This window comes from Bos javanicus, chromosome X (assembly GCF_032452875.1).
Source record: "Bos javanicus breed banteng chromosome X, ARS-OSU_banteng_1.0, whole genome shotgun sequence".
Classification (NCBI taxonomy): Eukaryota; Metazoa; Chordata; class Mammalia; order Artiodactyla; family Bovidae; genus Bos; species Bos javanicus.
Genome location: NC_083897.1, coordinates 97,295,439 through 97,310,482, shown reverse-complemented (window position 1 = coordinate 97,310,482; position 15,044 = coordinate 97,295,439). Strand labels below are relative to the sequence as shown.

The window sequence follows — 15,044 nt, the reverse complement described above, 5'->3', positions numbered from 1 at the left end:
GAATTTCAGTTTGAGCTCCTTGGCGGGCGGCGGCGGGACGTGTCTGGACGGCAGGAGGAATTTTAGTTTGAGCTCCTTGGCGGGCGGCGGCGGGATTATGGGCGTTCAGTATACTGGAAATGCGCTTCTGTTTTTATTGCCATGAATCAGCACCTGACCCAGTAAAACACTGTGGACACTAAAGCAAGACTGCACAGCAAATATCATCTAGTATCTAAATATCTAAAATTGGGTTAAAAAATCTGCTGGGTTTTCACATCTGTACACTGAGAAGTTTAGATTGGGTAATTTCTAGGTTCTTTTCTATAGCTGAAAATTGTAGGATTTTACTCTGCCAGCATTCCAGTGCTATGTTGGTTACCACATCCACAAAGGTATACTTAGTTTTTCTGCACAGTTCCTTGGGATTCCGGCTTTCTGGAGGGGAAAGCAATATTATGCTGCTGCTGCTAAGTCGCTTCAGTCGTGTCGGACTCTGTGCGACCCCATAGACGGCAGCCCATTAGGCTTCCCCGTCCCTGGGATTCTCCAGGCAAGAACACTGGAATGGGTTGCCATTTCCTTCGCCAATGCATGAAAGTGAAAATGAAGTCGCTCAGTCGTGTCCGACTCAGCGACCCCATGGACTGCAGCCCACCAAGCTCCTCCGTCCATGGGATTTTCCAGGCAAGAATACTGGAGTGGGGTGCCATTGCCTTCTCCAAAAGCAATATTATGAAGCCCTTCTAATTTTGTTGTTGTTGTTGTTTTTCAGTCACTGAGTCGTGTCCAACTTTGTAACCCCATGGACTGTGGCATACCAGTCTTCTCTGTTCACTATCTCCCAGAGTTTGCTCAAATTCATGTCCATTGAGTCCGGTTATACAGTCCAATGAACTATCTCATCCTATGCTACACTCTTTTCCTTTGGCTTTCTATCTTTCCAGCATCAGGGTGTTTTCCAATTAATTGGCTCTTCCCATTAGGTGGCCAAAATATTAGAGCTTTGGCAACAGTCCTTCCAATGAATATTCAGGGTTGAATTTTACAGGCTGGTTAAAATGTGTTCAAGACTCTATTCTAATCTTTTTTTCACAAAACTTATTTCCTAATCTAACACGTGAGAGAGAACTGTTGCTAATACACCAGCAGCATTGCTGGGAGTAATTCTTTTTCACTTTATAGCAATAAATTCCAATCAATTTTCTGTGTGCTTCCTTCTCCAGCCAGCTTCTCCTAAGATCTAGTCTGCCCATAGTTCTTGAATGATAGTTACTCTGTTCTAAGCAGCCCAAGTGTCTTCCAGAAACCAGATACCCTTGCCATGTTCAGGATATTAGCTGTGTGCAGGCAAAGATGGGTAGATGGCTTATATGACTCCTTAAGATCCAATCCAGTCAGAAGAGCTGCCAGGTCTGCAGAACTCATTCATGAACATTTTGGTGGTTTAGATGTTATTTTTGGATAGTACTTTTCAGATAGGGCTTCCCTGGTGGCACAGCTGGTAAAGAGTCCGCCTACAATGTGGGAGACCTGGGTTCAATCCCTGGGTTGGGAAGATCCCCTGGAGAAGGGAAAGGCTACCCACTCTAGTATTCTGGCCTGGAGAATTCTATTTACTGTATAGTTCATGGGTTACTCTATAGTACTTTTCAGGTAAAGGGCCCTATCCTTCCCCATTCCTTCTCCATGAACCCGAAGACTGATGTGTTCCAAGAAAACTTGACCAAAGCACTTAAGAAGAGTGCCATTTCTCGTATATGGAAAATGAGGCCTGAGACGTATTGAGATTTAGAAATTACTGGATCAAGTCTGTTAAGTAGTGATAGCTTTGAGGAGGCACCATATTAGTTCCCTGTGACTGCCATAACAATTTTCCACAAACTTGGTGGCTTAAAACAACAGAAATTAACTCACAGTTCTGGAAGTCAGAAGTAGATATTATTTGGCTGAAATCAAGATGCTGGGAGGACTATAGTCCCTCTGGCTGCTCTATGGGAAAATCCATTCCTTATGTTTTACAGCTTCTGGAGGCTACTGGCATTCCTGGGCTCATAGCCACATCACTTCAGTCTTCAAGAGAAGCATCTTCAAATGTCTCTCTGCTTCGTCTTCACTTCACCTTTTCTCAATGTGTGTAAGATCTCTCTCTACCTCCCTCTACTGCATCTGATTAAATTTAAGGCCCATCTGGATAATCCAGAGTAATCTCCCCATTTTAAGATCTTTAATTATATCTGCAGTTAAATTTATTTTTAAGTTTTATTTTACTATGTAAAATAGCATTCTTTCATTTTTTTTACCATGTAAAGTAATATTCACAGGTATCCGGGATTAGGATGTGGATGTCTTTGGGTTGGGGAGGGGATTCAGCCTACCACAAGCACTGTGGAATCTATCCTGGCTCAATAATCATAAGAATCTAGGTTTATTCACCTCATTAGAGCTGACTCAAATGTGTTCTTTTTATAGCTGAGTAATATTCCATTGTGTATATGTCCCCAAACTTTCTTATCCATTCATCTGCTGATGGACATCTAGGTTGCTTCCATGTCCTAGTGAAAGAGTCAATTCCTAGGCAGATTGATAAGAAGTTCAGGGCCCCCAAGGAGGAGAAAGGGGTCTGGGGCTCTCGAAGTGGAGAGTGGACGTCTGGAATTCTCAAGGAGGAGAAAAGGACAAACTTTTTTTCTCTGCACTCCTTAGTCTTAGTCAATTACACAACTCAGTTTAAACTCTATACTAGGGATTATACAACAACAGTGTATCCAGACGGAGGACAGTTTCTCCTTCCTGAAAACCTTCTGACTAATCCTGATATTTTAGAATGTATATTATGGGAATGGGTCTGGGGGATCTTTCTATTGTTAAATTCTAATCTTTTTATCCTAAAATGTAAATTGTGGGAGTAAGTCTGGTAAAATTTTCACAAACTTGAGACATTCTTTTGATTCATTGTAATAACTAATTAAGAAATATATAACTCTATTGCCAACACTGGCAAGGGGGTACTCTTTCTGACCCCTTCTGATGTCTATGTCAGAAGCTTTCTCTATCCCTTTTATACTTTAATAAAACTCTATTGCACAAAAGCTCTGAGCGATCAAGCCTTGTCTCTGGCTCCAGATTGAATTCTTGTCTTCCAGAGGTCAAGAATCCCGGCATCTTTTCATGGGTCAGCAACAACCTTTCATCTTGGGGGCCCATCTGGGATTCTTCAGGACAAGGTAAGGATGCTTGGAGCTCTAGTTCTTTGTTCTCCTAGTGAACACGTTTTCTGCTGTACTTTACTAACTCTACGGTGCACTTGTGTGAATGAATGATACACCCTTCGTGAAGCAAGTGAGGAGCCCTGCTCTGGGGTTCCACGGTGACCTCATACAGCTTATGGCAGAAACCTGTCAGGGGTTTATACTGACCTGCCAATGCAAGGAGACACCCAATATCTCCTTCAGGGACCTACCAGAAAATGGGCAATGCATGCAGATCAAACTCTCCTTTCTTTGTGAAACTTTCCGATCTCTTTGACCATTTCATAACTTCTTGGGAATTACTACTAACCTAAAAGTCTCTGATGCTGGGAGGGATTGGGGGCAGGAGGAGAAGGGGACAACAGAAGACGAGATGGCTGGATGGCATCAATGACTTGATGGACGTGAGTCTGAGTGAACTCCAGGAGTTGGTGATGGACAGGGAGGCCTGGCGTGCTGTGATTCATGGGGTCGCAAAGAGTTGGACACGACTGAGTGACTGAACTGAACTGAACTGAATTGACTGAATCTGTCGGATCATAGACTTTCAAGGGACTTGTGATCTATTGCTGTGTACTGTTACTTAGGTCCCAAACTTGGATTGGTAGTCAGGAAGCATCTAACCTCACTAGGAATAGAAAGTTCAGAACTTAGTTGGAGCTCCAGCTCCAAGAACATCTCTGAGGTTAAAGGTTACTCAGATTGGAACTGCAATGGGTTTTTTTCCTTTGGTAACGCTAGTTCTCAGTGGACCACAGGAGACTTTCCAATGGCTTTGGTCTCAAACTCCTTAGATAATCTTTCTTTGGAATCTGTGGCAATGAACTAGAAAGACTGGCCCTATCAATTTTCCCTTACTGGCAAGCCCTTCACCATCTCTTTTGCTGTTGCTTATACTGTTGTGGTGAGACTTTGAAGGAACATCTCAGTTTTATGTTTGTAGTGGTCTTATTGTGGTCAGGAATATATTCATGGCTGTACACAGGCACTCAGGTGATGAATGTTTCCCCCAGCAGTCTTAGCTTGGGAGGCATTCCAGAAGGTTACTCTAATTGCACCCCGGGTGGCATCAGAGGCAAGCAAGGTTTTAATGATGAGGATCTGGACATCAGTCTGGGATGCCATCAGGTACACCCCTAATGCATCTCCACCCCATCTTGGTGGTAGAACCGGGAGGGACGAGTACAACACCTGCGTCAGTAAGGGACAGACTAAGTCCAACCAGGGAAGGAAAGCTTTGGTGTAAAGTCTGTCTACACCCCCATCTAGAGCAGAGAGGGACGCCTCCAGTAGAAAGATGGCGCTGGTTGCTTTTTTTCCTCTTACAGATGGGAGCTAAGAATTCCAGCCTCACTCCTTTGAACTGTATCCTGAAAAACTGGGATAGATTTGACCCAGAGGGCTTAAAGAAGACACACCTGGTCTTCCTATGTGATACTACGTGGCTGTGGTATCCATTGGAGGATGGCAAATGGTGGCCGGTTGGAAGGTCTCTTAATTATAATACTGTTTTACAATTAGACCAGTTCTGTAGAAAACAAGGGAAATGGGTAGAAGTAGCATATGTGTTACCCTTTTTCTCTCTGAGAAATACGCCAACTTATGTCCTAAGGATATAGATTTGGGTGTGAAACCTTCAGCTTCCCCCAGTCCTCCTACTTTGCCCCCATACTCGGGGCTCCAAAGTAAGCAAACTGAAAGTCAGAGAACCCCCCCAAGAAGGGTTGCCTTGGTCTCAGTAAAAACCCAAACTGAGACGCAAACTGCCCAAGTAGAGGTCCAAACAACTCCTGTCTCAGTACGGCCTCAGACTTCTCTGGTTTCAATAGAAACTCAGACCATCGAAGTAAGAGAAGCACAGATAGCACAGACTAAGGGTGAAATACAGGATGAGATAGAGGGCAGGAAACCAGAACGGGACTATAACACGGCTAAAGGAAGATGGGATGAGTCATTTTGTCAGATGTATTCTTGAAGTACTCAGGCAAATGTGTGCCAAGCCTTTGAACTATGCCAAATTGGCAAACATAGAAAAGGAGGAGAAGGAAGCTCCTGGTAAACTCCTAGATAGACTGAGAGAAGCCCTTTTCAGGTTCACTGAGATTGATCCCGAAAGTGAAGAGGAAAGAGTGATCTTAAAAGATAGATTTCTCACTCAGTCGGCTCCAGATATCCGCCATCAGATCAGATCAGATCAGATCAGTCACTCAGTCATGTCTGACTCTTTGCAACCCCATGAATTGCAGCACACCAGGCCTCCCTGTCCATCACCAACTCCCAGAGTTCACTCAGACTCACGTCCATCAAGTCAGTGATGCCATCCAGCCATCTCATCCTCTGTCGTCCCCTTCTCCTCTTGCCCCCAATCCCTCCCAGAATCAGAGTCTTTTCCAATGAGTCAACTCTTCGCATGAGGTGGCCAAAGTACTGGAGTTTCAGCTTTAGCATCATTCCTTCCAAAGAAATCCCAGGGCTGATCTCCTTCAGATTGGACTGGTTGGATCTCCTTGCAGTCCAAGGGACTCTCAAGAGTCTTCTCCAACACCACAGTTCAAAAGCATCAATTCTTTGGCGCTAAGCCTTCTTCACAGTCCAACTTTCACATCCATACATGACCACAGGAAAAACCATAGCCTTGACTAGACGAACCTTTGTTGGCAAAGTAATGTCTCTGCTTTTGAATATGCTTTCTAGGTTGGTCATAACTTTCCTTCCAAGGAGTAAGCATCTTTTAATTTCATGGCTGCAGTCCCCATCTGCAGTGATTTTGGAGCCCAGAAAAATAAAGTCTGACACTGTTTCCACTGTTTCCCCATCTATTTCCCATGAAGTGATGGGACCATGATGCCATAATCTTCGTTTTCTGAATGTTGAGCTTTAAGCCAACTTTTTCACTCTCCACTTTCACTTTCATCAAGAGGCTTTTGAGTTCCTCTTCACTTTCTGCCATAAGGGTGATGTCATCTGCATATCTGAGGTTATTGATATTTCTCCCGGCAATCTTGATTCCAGCTTGTGCTTCTTCCAGTCCAGCGTTTCTCATGATGTACTCTGCATAGAAGTTAAATAAGCAGGGTGACAATATACAGCCTTGACGTACTCCTTTTCCTATTTGGAACCAGTCTGTTGTTCCATGTCCAATTCTAACTGTTGCTTCCTGACCTGCATACAGATTTCTCAAGAGGCAGGTCAGGTGGTCTGGTATTCCCATCTCTTTAAGAATTTTCCACATTTTATTGTGACCCACACAGTCAAAGGCTTTGGCATAGTCAATAGAGCAGAAATAGATGTTTTTCTGGAACTCTCTTGCTTTTTCCATGATCCAGCGGATGTTGGCAATTTGATCTCTGGTTCCTCTGCCTTTTCTAAAACCAGCTTGAACATCAGGAAGTTCACGGTTCACATATTGCTGAAGCCTGGCTTGGAGAATTTTGAGCATTACTTTACTAGTATGTGAGATGAGTGCAATTGTGCAGTAGTTTGAGCATTTTTTGGCATTGCCTTTCTTTGGGATTGGAATGAAAACTGACCTTTCCCAGTCCTGTGGCCACTGCTGAGTTTTCCAAATTTGCTGGCATATTGAGTGCAGCACTTTCACAGCATCATCTTTCAGGATTTGGAATAGCTCAACTGGAATTCCGTCACCTCCACTAGCTTTGTTTGTAGTGATGCTTTCTAAGGCCCACTTGACTTCACATTCCTGGAGGTCTGGCTCTAGGTCAGTGATCACACCATTGTGATTATCTGGGTCGTGAAGATCTTTTATGTACAGTTCTTCTGTGTATTCTTGCCATCTCTTCTTAATATCTTGGACCAAATCAGTCCTTAGATAATCTATTACAACCGGCTCAGACAGTGTATTATGGTAGGGAATATGAAAAAAAGAAAGCCAAAAATACACAAAGGAACAGGAGGAAGCCCTTGTAATGGCTGTAAGAACCATTCTGAAACGGCCTGAGAAAAATGCCCAGAGGGACCCAGGTGAAAAGGGATGGGCTTGCTATTACTGTGGAAAGGAGGAGCACCTCAAGTGGGATTGCCCTCAGGCCTCTAGGCTGCCCCCGGCTCTATGTCTGGTCTGCAAGGGACCACACTGGAGGAGAGACTGCCCCCAGAGGCATAGGTTTCCGGGGTCAGACTCAGAAGACAATCAGGACTGAAGGTGCCCAGGGGTTCCCACACAAGCTCCCATCCTAATTACACCTGAGGAACCCCGGGTATTAATAACTATGGGGGGCCAATCCATCGATTTCCTTTTAGACACTAGGGTGACTTTCTCTGTGCTTACTGAAACCCCTGGCCCACTTTTTTCCCAATCTGCTTCTGTAATAGGTCTGAATGAGCCAAAAGGTATTATTTCAGTTGTTCTTTAAGATGTAACTGAGATTCTGTGCTATTTTCACACGACTTTCTGATCGTGCCAGAGTCTCCCTCACTCCTTTTGGGGAGGGATATACTGAGCAAGGTCCATGCCTCTGTTTTCATGAATATGGAGACTTCCCTTTCTCTCCCTTTAATTGAACAAAATGTAAATCCTAGTGTATGGGCTAATGGAAAATCTGTGGGTCAAACACAAAATGCTGTTTCTGTAGTTGTCAAGCTCAAAGGCCCACACTTATTTCCACATAAGAAGCAGTATCCACTGAAACCTGATATTAAGGAAGGGTTAAAACCCATCATCAAGAATTTAAAGGAGCAGGGGCTATTAATCCCCTGTAACAATCCATGCAACACTCCTATTTTGGGTATAAAGAAATCAAATGTAAATGGAGACCAGTTCAAGATTTACAAATAATAAATGAGGCTGTAGTTCCTTTACACTCCAGTGCCTAATCCTTATACTCTATTGTCTGAAATTCCTGAATGAGCCAAATATTTCTCAGTAATTGATTTAAAAGATGCTTTCTATTCAGTGCCTTTGGCGGAGGAAAGTCAATTTCTATTTGCCTTTGAAGACCCTACACAGCTAGCTTCTCAGTTAACCTGGACAGTTTGCCCCAGAGATTTTGTGACAGCCCTCACTTATTTGGACAAAGTTTGTCACAGTATCTTCAAAGCTTTAATAGCTCCAAAGCAGTGGTACTACAATATGTAGATGATATTCTGCCCTGTGCTGAGACAGAGGAAGCTTGTTCACAAGCTTCAGAAGATTTCTTAAACTTTCTGGCAGGCTGCAGTTACAAGGCATCAAGAGAAAAGGCTCAGCTTTGTCAACAATCTGTTAGATATCTGAGCCTAACCATATCAGAAGGGACTAGGGCCATAGGCCCCGAGAAAATTAAACGTATACTAAATCATCCCTAACTATGACTTTAAGACAATTGAGAGAATTTGGGGGAATCACAGGCTATTGTCACATTTGGATTCTGGGTTATGGGGAACTTGCCCAGCCTTTATATAAACTTATAGCTGAGACTCAGCAGGCCCAAACCGACAAACTGGTTTGGTCTCCAGATACTCAAAAGGCTTTTAAGGTTCTTCAGACTGCTCTCCTGCAAGCTCCCACTTTGAGCTTGCCCACAGGGTCAGAATTTAATTTGTTTGTCACTGAAAGAAAGGGTATGGCTTTGGGAGTTTTGACACAACCCCGAGGGACTCACCAGCAACGTATTGCTTATCTAAACAGAGAATTAGATGTAATTTCACATGGGTGGCCCCACTGTCTAAGAGTAATTGGGGCAATGGCTTTATTAACACCTGGAGCTTTAAAAATAATTAATGGATGAACTCTTACTGTATTGACTTCTCATGATGTGAGTGGAATCTTAAAGTCTACAGTTAATACTTGGATGACAGACAGTAGGCTTCTTAAACATCATTCATTGTTGTTAGAAGGACCAGTAACTAAGCTTAAAGTTTGTGGAAATTTATTTTTTTTTTCTTTTGTTAACTCCATGAATATTTTATTTATTTATTTATTTTAATTTAAATTTATTTATTTTAATTGGAGGCTAATTACTTTACAATATTGTATTGGTTTTGCCATACATCAATATGAATCTGCCAATACAGTATACTAACGCATATATATGGAATTTAGAAAGATGGTAACGATAGCCCTGTATGTGAGACAGCAAAAGAGACACAAATGTATAGAAGTCTTTTCTATACATTTTTGGACATTTTGGACATCTATACATTTTCTATACAGTCTTTTGGAATCTGTGGGAGAGGGAGAGGGTGGGATGATTTGGGAGAATGGCATTGTAACATGTATAATTATCATATAAGTTTGTGGAAATTTAAATCCTGCCACTTTCCTTCCTGAAAAGGAAAATGAAACACATGATCATGATTGCTCCCAATTTCTAACTTTAAACTATGCAGTTCAGAAAGATCTAATGGATACCCCATTAGATAATCCTGACATGGAAATATTTACAGATGGCAGTTCTTTTGTTCAGGATGGAAAGCGTAAAGCAGGTTATGCCATGGTGAATGCTGAACAGGTTTTAGAAGCAAAATCTCTCTCCCAGGGACCTAGTGCTCAGTTAGCGGAGCTTGTGGCTCTGACTTGAGCTCTAGAGTTAAGCAAAGGGCAGCGAGTAAATATCTACACGGATTCTAAGTGTGCTTATTTGACTTTACATGTTCATGCTGCAATATGAAAAGAAAGACAGTTTAAAACAGCAACAGTCGAACCTATTAAGCATTTCAGAGATATCGAGAGACTTTTAACTGTTATATATTGTCCTAAAGAAGTAGCTGTTATGCATTGCAAAGGGCACAACAGGGATGGGAGTAAAATAGCCTAAAGTAATCAGCTGGCTGACTGTCAAGCCAGAAAGGGGGCACTTTACAAAACCCCTTCACTACAGACACCTTTGATCTGGACAGGTCCTGTGGAACAGGAAAAACCACAATATACTGAGGAAGAATTAGAAAGATATGAGAAAAGAGGAGCAAAGATTACTGATAAAGGATGGTTACAGTCCAAGGATGGACGAGTAATAATTCCTGAAAATGCTCAATGGAAAATTCTTAAGGGTTTACACCAGAGTTTTCATTTAGGTGTAGAAAGTATTTACCAGATGGCTTCTTGTTTGTTTGAAGGTAAACATGTAATAAAAACTTTAAAAAATGTTATAAAAATATGTGAGGTTTGTCAGAAAAATAACCCAAAGACTGAAAAGCTAACAAAATCTGGATTACAACGAAGTGGAAAGTATCCTGGAGAGGACTGGGAAATTGGTTTTACTCATATGCCAAAAGCTAATGGATATTCTTGCTTACAAGTTTGGGTGGATACTTTTACTATATGGATTGAGGCTTTTCCCTGTCGTGGTGAACAGGCTAAGGAGGTTATAAAGATTTTAATCCATGAAATTATCCCCAAGTTTGGGCTGCCACGGAGCCTTCAGAGTGACAATGGCTGTGTCTTTAAAGCTGCTGTAACTCAGGGAATATCTAAAGCTCTAGGAATAGAATATCACTTACAGTGTTCCTGGAGACCCCAATCCTCAGGAAAGGTTGAAAAGGCTAATGACATTATCAAAAGACATCTGTGCAATCTAACTTAGGAGACGCAAAACAATTGGATTAAAGTTCTACCCATAGCTTTAATGAGGGCTCAGACTGCCCCCCAAAAGGAGGGACTGTCCCCCTTTTGATGTATCTATGGAAGGCCTTTCTTATGCACAGACATTGTTGTAGACCCTGAAGCCTTAGGGTTTAATTAATTATGAAACTCAGCTCTCAGCTATTCAATAGGCATTAACTGAACCCCAGGAGATGACTCTTGACCCAGCCTCTGAGTCAAGCAAGCCTCTATTTGAGCCAGGAACTGAGGTCCTCATAAAAACATTGGAATATGGGGGCCAATCCCTTGAGCCCCTCTGGGAAGGCCCTTACCAGGTTATTCTTTCTTCTCCCATAGCTGTCAAAGTTCAAGGAATTGATTCGTGGATACATCACACTCAGGTTAAGAGGTGGCACCCTGACCAGAACGAAGTGAAAAAAAAAAAAAAAAGAATGAAGTGGAGTCATGTTATGTCTGTACTTACTATGCTCTGACTTTGTACTTTTCAGATGGGCCTGATAATCTATGTGAGCCTACTTCTGCTGAATTCAAAAATCCTGAGTCTGCCATTTGATCCTCAAGACAATGTCTTCCTGTCCTGGGCTCAGTCCTACACTGCATTCCACAGTCGGTCTAACTGCTGGGTCTGCGGAGCACTCTGCTCTTCATCAGTGGAAGGCTTCCCGTGGTGGACATCTCCACTTCAAGGAAAAGACTTTCTCCAATTGTACGAATAACTTCAACAACAATCGTATGTGATACCTTTCTTAAACTGATGACATCTAACAACCCTAAGATAGACTGGAGCAACACTTTGTACTTTAACTATGAACATAACGTGACTTTTAATTTTGATTATACATTGTCTCAGTTTAATGACTATTTTGCTACACATAAGGTAAATGGGTCTAGATCTAATGGTTTTTTACCTGACGTTTATCAAATATGGGATGAGGTTATATGGCTAACTCCTGAAAAAGGACATCTAATATCTACTGCCTCCATATGCTGGGAACAAATAGAGCCATCTCCAGAAGTTAGCCAACAATTATAATGATTGGAAACAATTGGGCTTTTTGCCTCAGGAAATATGCAATGTAATCATCCCCATGTTTTCCAACCCCAATTCAAGTCCTCCCTTTGCCTGGCCAGACACTGATTGGGACTGGATATCTCAGTCACGGTGGCTTGCTCCAAATGGGACCTGTTGGATATGTGGCTCTTACCTATGGACATTGCTTCCCCCTGGTCACATAGGGAGATGCACCCTAGGTCTAGATTTTACTCACGGCTTTATATTTTCAGAGCTTCCAAAAATGCCTGCTAATATACCCCACCTTAAAACTCGGTGGGCAAGGTCTGTATTTCACTGGTATGATTATTTTGCTGCAGTATTTGTTCCCTCTCTGGGAACTACAGATGTTATGCTACGAGTGGATGCTTTGACTAATTTTACTCAACAGGCATTACAAGATTCTCAAAAAGCTATTTCAGCTCTTAATGCCAAACAAACACAAATTAAAAAGGTGGTCTTACAAAACAGACTGGCTTTAGATATTCTGACAGCTGTAAAAGGAGGAACTTGTGCCATTATTCATACCCAATGCTCTACATATATATACCTGATATGAGCACTAATGTTACTCATTTTACTAAACATATGAACAAGATGATTGAGGCTATGGATACTCCTGAAGCCTCAGTTGCCTCACTTTGGGAGATGGTAACTAGTTCCCCATGGTGGAAAGCTGTCTTAATTACAATAATTCTGATTGTTTTCTTTTTGCTGTTTGCTCCCTGCATCTGTAACTGTGTAATTGGATTTGTTTCTAGTCGCATGAAGGCTTTTAAGTTACAGATGGTTGTCCAAGCTCCTAGGAGTACCACAGACTCCTCCAACTATTACTTGGGGCCCCTGGATCAGAGACCCTCAATTTGAGGATTAGGAGAAAATGTTGCCTCACCAATTTAGGGACAACATTGCTTATCAGCTCAGAAGCAGTTATGGAATGAGAATGACCCCCTTTTCCCTAGGCAACATAATTCTCCTAAAAGAAAAGGGGGAATGAGAGAGTCAATTCCTAGGCAGATTGATAAGAAGTTCAGGGCCCCAAGGAGGAGAAAGGGCTCTGGGGCTTTCAAAGTAGAGATTGGGGGTCTGGAATTCTCAAGGAGGAGAAAAGGACAAACTTTTTTTCCTCTGCATTCCTTAGTCTTAGTCAATTACACAATTCAGTTTAAACTCTGTACTAGGGATTATACAACAGTGTATTCGGCTGGAGGACAGTTTCTCCTTCCTGAAAACCTTCTGACTAATCCTGATATCTTAGAATGTGTATTATGGGACAGGGTCTGGAGGATCTTTCTGTTGTTAAATTCTAATCTTGTTATCCTAAAATGTAAATTGTGGGAGTAGGTCTGGTAAAATTTTCACAAACTTGAGACATTCTTTTGATTCATTGTAATAAGTTGGTGATGGACAGGGAGGCTTGGCATGCTGTGATTCATGGGGTCGCAAAGAGTCAGACACGACTGAGCGACTGAACTGAACTGAACGGAACTGAATAACTAATTAAAAGGTATATAACTCCATTGCTAACACTAGCAAGGGGGTACTCTTTCTGCCCCCTTCTGCTGTCTATGTCAGAAGCTTTCTCTATCCCTTTTATACTTTAATAAAACTCTATTGCACAAAAGCTCTGAGTGATCAAGACTTGTCTCTGGCCCCGGATTGAATTCTTCTCTTCTGGAGGCCAAGAATCCCCAGCATCTTTTCATGGGCCAGCAACAACCTTTCACTAGCTATTGTAAATACTGCTGCAATGAACATTAGGGTACATGTTTTTTATTTTTCAATTTTGGTTTCTTCAGGATATATGCCCAGTAATGGGATTGTTGGATCATATGGTAGTCTTATTCCTAGTTTTTTAAGTAATCTCCATACTGTTCTCTATAGTGGTTGTTTCAGTTTCCATTCCCACCAACAGTGTAAAAGGGTTCCCTTTTTTCCACACCCTCTCCAGCATTTATTGTTTGTAGATTTTTTAATGATGGCTAACCTATTATACAGTGTGAAGTAAGTCAGAAAGAGAAAGACAAATAGCATATATTAAAGCATATATATGGAATCTACAAAGATGGTACCAACTATCCTATATGCAGGGCAGCAAAGGAGACACAGACATAAAGAACAGAGTTTTTGATTCAGTGGAAGGAGAGGGTGGGATGATTTAAGAGAATAGCATTGAAACATATGTATTTACCATATATAAAATAGATAACCAGTGCAACTTTGATGTATGACACAGGGCACTCAAAACTGGTACTCTGTGACAACCTGGAGGAGTGGCCTGGGGAGTAAGATGGGAGGGATATTCAGGGTGGAAAGTGAAGTGAAATGAAAGTCTCTCAGTCATGTCCGACTCTTTGCAACCTCATGGACTGTATAGTCCATGGAATTCTCCAGGCCAGAATACTGGAGTGGGTAGCCTTTCCCTTCTCCAGGGGATCTTCCCAACCCAGGTATTGAACCCAGGTCTCCTGTACTACAGGCGAATTCTTTACCAGCTGAGCCAAAGAGAAGCCCATTCAGGATAGAGGAGACACGTGTATGCCTATGGCTGATTCATATTGATGTGTGCCAAAAAACCATCACAATATTTTAAAGTAATTATTCTCCAATTAAATGAATAAATTTTAAAAAAGAATCCTAAAAATCCCTAGACATTTGATGCTGCAGGACACCTCTGACTGTACCAGTTCAGTTCAGTTCAGTTTAGTCACTCAGTCATGTCTGACTCTTTGCCACCCCATGAATCACAGCACACCAGGCCTCCGTGTCCATCACCAACTCTCGGAGTTCACGCAAACTCATGTCCATCAAGGAGGTGATGCCATCTAGCCATCTCATCCTCTGTCATCCCCTTCTCCTCCTGCCCACAATCCCTCCCAGCATCAGAGTCTTTTCCAATGAGTCAACTCTTTGCATGAGGTGGCCAAAATATTGGAGTTTCAGCTTCAGTATCAGTCTTCCAATGAACACCCAGGACTGATCTCCTTTAGGATGGACTGGTTCGATCTCCTTGAAGTCCATGGGACTCTCAAGAGTCTTCTCCAACACCACAGTTCAAATGCATCAATTCTTTGGCACTCAGATTTCTTCACAGTCCAACTCTCACATCCATACATGACCACTGGAAAAACCATAGCCTTGACTAGACGGAGCTTTGTTGGCAAAGTAATATCTCTGCTTTTGAATATGCTATCTAGGTTGCTCATAATTTTCCTTCCAAGGA

The 15,044-nt window shown here is 42.2% G+C and overlaps 1 pseudogene; it reads left to right on the top strand.

Moving 5' to 3' along the window:
* The first annotated feature begins 11,190 nt into the window (after window positions 1-11,190).
* On the top strand, window positions 11,191-13,605 carry LOC133243421 (endogenous retrovirus group PABLB member 1 Env polyprotein-like; annotated as a pseudogene).
* The last annotated feature ends 1,439 nt before the right edge of the window (window positions 13,606-15,044 follow it).